Raw genomic sequence first — 4,295 nt, 5'->3', positions numbered from 1 at the left:
TCTCAAAAAAAAAAGAAAAAAAAGAAATCTCCAGATAGCTTTCCACAGCAGCTGGACTAATTTACATTCTCACTTAACAGTGTGTAAGTGTTCCCTATTCTTTACAGCCTTGTCAGCATCTGTTGTTTTTTAACCTTTTAATAATGGCCATTTTGACTGCTGTGAGATGGTATCTCATGGTTGTTTCAATTTGGGTTTCTCTGACAATTAGTTATGTTGAGCATTTTTTAAATATGTTTTTAGCTGCTTGTTTGTCTTCTTTTGAGAAGTATCTGTTCATGCCCTTTGCCCATTTTTTTTTTTTTTTGAGATGGAGTCTTGCTCTGTTACTCAGGCTGGAGTGCAGTGGTGCGATCTCGGCTCACTGCAAGCTGCACCTCCCGGGTTGATGCCATTCTCCTTCCTCAGCCTCCCGAGTAGCTGGGACTACAGGTGCCCACCAACATGCCCGGCTAATTTTTTGTATTTTTAGTAGAGATGGGGCTTCCTCGTGTTAGCCAGGATGCTCTCCATCTCCTGACCTCGTGATCTGCCTGCCTCGGCCTCCCAAAGTCCTGGGATTACAGGCGTGAGCCACAGCACCCAGATCTGCCCATTTTTTTAATGGAGTTATTTGTTTTTTGCTTGTTGATTTGTTTAAGTTCCTTATGGATCCTGGATATTAGGCCTTTGTCAGATGCATAGTTTGCAGGTATCTTCTCACATTCTGTAGGTTGTCTGTTTGTTCTGTTGATAGTTTCTTTTGCTATGCAGGAGCTCTTTAGTTTAATTAGATCCCACTCACCTGTTTTCATTTTTGTTGCAGTGCTTTTGGGGACTTAGCCAAAAATTCTTTGCCCAGCCAACGCTGAGAATAGTATTTCCTAGTTTGCCTTCTGGGATTTTCATAGTTTGAGGTCTTCCATTAAAATCTTTAATTTATTTTGGTTAATATTTTTATATGGTGAAAGGTAGGGGTCCAGTTTTGATCTTCTGCTATCCGGTTATTCCAGCACTATTTATTGAATAAGGAGTCCTTTCCCCCATTGCTCATTTTTGTTGACCTTGTCGAAGATCATATAGGTATATGACTTTATTTCTGAGTTTTTATTCTGTCCCATTGGTCTATGTGTCTGTTTTCCTAGCAGTACCAAGCTCTTTTGGTTACTGTGGCTTTATAGTATAGTTTGAAGTCAGTAGTGTGATGACTCCAGCTTTGTTCTTTTTGTTTAGGATTGTTTTGGCCATTTAGGCTCTTTTTTGATTCTGCATGAATTTTGGAGTAGTTGTTTCTAATTCTGTGAAGAATGATGTTGGTAGTTTGATAAGAATAGCATAAATCTGTTTGTTGCTTTGGGTAGTATGGCCATTTTTTTGATATTTATTCTTCCAATACATGGGCATGGAATGTTTTTCCATTTATTTGTGTTATCTCTGGTTTATTTCAACAGTGTTTTGTAGTTCTTTTTGTAAAGATCTTTCATGTCCTTGGTTAGCTGTATTCCTAGGTATTTTGTTTTCTTTGTGGCAATCTTACAAGAATTTTTATTTAAAAAATTTAAAAAGACCTTTAGCAATAGGTGGACTTCTAAAATTTAATGTTATCTCTTATCAAATGTAACTTTTAATTACCAAATATTCCATGTTAATTGGTTGTCATAGGTAACAGTATTTAAATTAGTGTTTAAAATTTTCAAAGTTGTGTTAAATCTTCCTCTTTTCCTCACCCTCTTCATTATCACAATTTCCAGAGAGCTACAAATGCATCCCTTACATCTCAATGGCCTCCTCCTCCTTCTTTTCATTCTTAAAAGAACCTCAATAACTTGTCTTTTTTCTTCATCTGGTCAAATGGACATTTAATAAATCAATGACTTATCTAAGACAATGCATTAAAAAAGACTTATGTTATAATTTGAAACAACTGGAAAGCTAGTTTGTGCCTATGTAGAAGCACAGCTAAGAGTCTATGAACATCCTCTAAACCTCAGCACTGATGATAATCAGAATAAATGAAAGGCCAAGACAAAGAGGGCTTAGCCTAGGAAAATATTAGTGTGGTGATTCTTGGGCTTTAATGAATAAGCCATGAAATTTAAATAGGAAGGAACATTAGCTAGAGTATTTTAAGAATGTAGGAAGTAATCAGGGAATATTTTCTCATATTGAGAATTAGAACTAAGTTTGAATAGACTGTGACTAATCGGACATCCATCCTTCTCAACCTTTTTTATTTGTTAATTCTTGCTTATCCTTCAAAACTCAATTCAGTCCATCTGACCTACTGAATTCTTTATTTAATCCTTGATATTTGACTTTATGCACACTTGTTGGGCTTCCTAGGCTCCCTCCATAGACTTTTCTCCTGTAATTTATCATATTACATGGTTATCACCGTACCTGATTGAATGTCTATGTATTCCATGGTTTTTAAGGCTACAGCCAATGTATTATTCACGCATGATAATTCAACTTCACTGATTTTAATGGCTTTGTATGCCATGGAGATAATTTGAACTTAGCTTGAGAATCAAAGGGAGTCATTGTAAATTTTTGAGCCAGAAAACAATGATTACAGGAGTATTTTTTGAATATTCATTTTTTAAGTAGTAGAGAGTCAGATTAGGAAAGAAAGATAGTAGAAGCAGGAAGTCAAGAAAAGAAGCTAACACAATAATAACACATAGATGTTATTGTTGTTGTTTTGTTTTAATTTCATTTAGTTCTGCTCTGATCTTGGTTATTTCCTTTCTCCTGCTGGATTTGGATTTGGTTTGTTCTTGTTTCTCTAGTTCCTTGAGGTGTGACCTTAGATTGTCTGTCTGTTCTCTTTCGGATTTTTTTTTTAGTTGCTGTCCATACGTTTACTAGTTTATTGTCTTTATCTGAAAAATCCTCATAGAAAATTGTTTGATTTAGCTCTCAGCAGCCTGCTCCTGGGCTCTGAGGAAGCTTGCCTTCTTTTGAGCTACCCGATCTTTCTTCTGAGCAAGGGACATTTTGGGACGGTTCTACCTCTTCTTTTTAACTTCTCTCTTGGGCTTCTTTTCATAGACGGAATTCTCTCATATAGCAGCATGAGCTTTCTTCTACATCTCCTCCATGTCTGGAGTTATGCTGCTATTTATGTATTGAGAGAACTGTTTCTTGTAAGCATCTTCATCTTCTTCCATTAAGTAGCACATGTACTGCAACATTCTGGCCCCACGATGTGCTTTCAGTGTACTTCTGCATTAAATTCCTTGCTTTCAGAATCATAACCAGGGAATCATTTGGTACTGTGAGGGATAGACAAGCCTTTATCCACAGCTCCCTTCAGAGCACCAAAAACTTTATTGCCAGTGGTAGTTCTGGCAAGGCCTGCATCCAAATAGCAGGTAAAGGCACCTGGCTGACCATCAATTCTTTCCAAATTGTATTTATTGCCAGTCACCTCAACTGGGCCTTCATAGATCTTGTCCATGCCAAACCTATTGAGAAGCCTGTGGACAAGCAGCAGGCCAGCACAATATGCTGCAGCTTAATTTCTCAGGCCAATCTTCATACTATATTTTGTCATATTTCAGCATATTTCGTATGCATATGCTGTGCAGACTATCATATCCCCCTCTGTATGGGCATAAGCCATCTGACAAATGATCTCTGTTTGTTACATGAACTATCATCCTGTATTTGGGTGTGTTGTATTTATTTTTATCCTGTACTACCAAGCATTTCCGAGCATAATAATCAGTTTTACCCTCTCGTCGTCTTCAAAATTTCACTTGGTATCTCTTAAAGTAGGCCTTATACTTAACAACTTTAACAAACCCCATCCTACAGAACAGAGACCTGTGTCTGCAGCTCGACAGAGACCTATGGGCCCAGCAGCACTAGGCGGGGAAAAGTCTCTTTAGGACTTTTCGATGTAGGTGTTTAGGGCTATAAACTTTCCTCTTAGGAACACCTTTGCTGTATGCCAGAGATTTTGATAGGTTGTGTTGTTATTGTAATTCGGTTCAAATAATTTTTTAATTTCCATCTTGATTTCACTTTTGACCCAATGATCATTCAGGAGCAGGTTATTTAATTTCCATGTATTTGCATGGTTTTGAAGGTTCCTTTTGGAGTTGACTTCCAGTTTTATTCCACTATGGTCTGAAAGAGTACTTGATATAATTTCAATTTTCTTAAATTTATTGAGGCTCGTTTTATGGCCTATCATATAGTCTATCTTGGAGAAAGTTCCATGCACTGTTGAATAGAATGGGTATACTGCGGTTGTTGGATGAAATGTTCTGTATATATCTGTTAAGTCCATTTGTTCCAAGGTACAA

At 37.1% G+C, this 4,295-nt stretch overlaps 1 pseudogene; it reads right to left on the bottom strand.

Moving 5' to 3' along the window:
- Positions 1-2,901: 2,901 nt before the first annotated feature.
- LOC105500593 lies at positions 2,902-3,794 on the bottom strand (annotated as a pseudogene).
- Between the last annotated feature and the right edge of the window lie 501 nt (positions 3,795-4,295).

This window comes from Colobus angolensis, unplaced genomic scaffold, assembly GCF_000951035.1.
Source record: "Colobus angolensis palliatus isolate OR3802 unplaced genomic scaffold, Cang.pa_1.0 Scaffold67, whole genome shotgun sequence".
In the NCBI taxonomy this organism is placed as follows: Eukaryota; Metazoa; Chordata; class Mammalia; order Primates; family Cercopithecidae; genus Colobus; species Colobus angolensis.
Note: the sequence above shows the minus strand (reverse complement) of the source record. Positions and strands in the feature narration are given on the sequence as shown.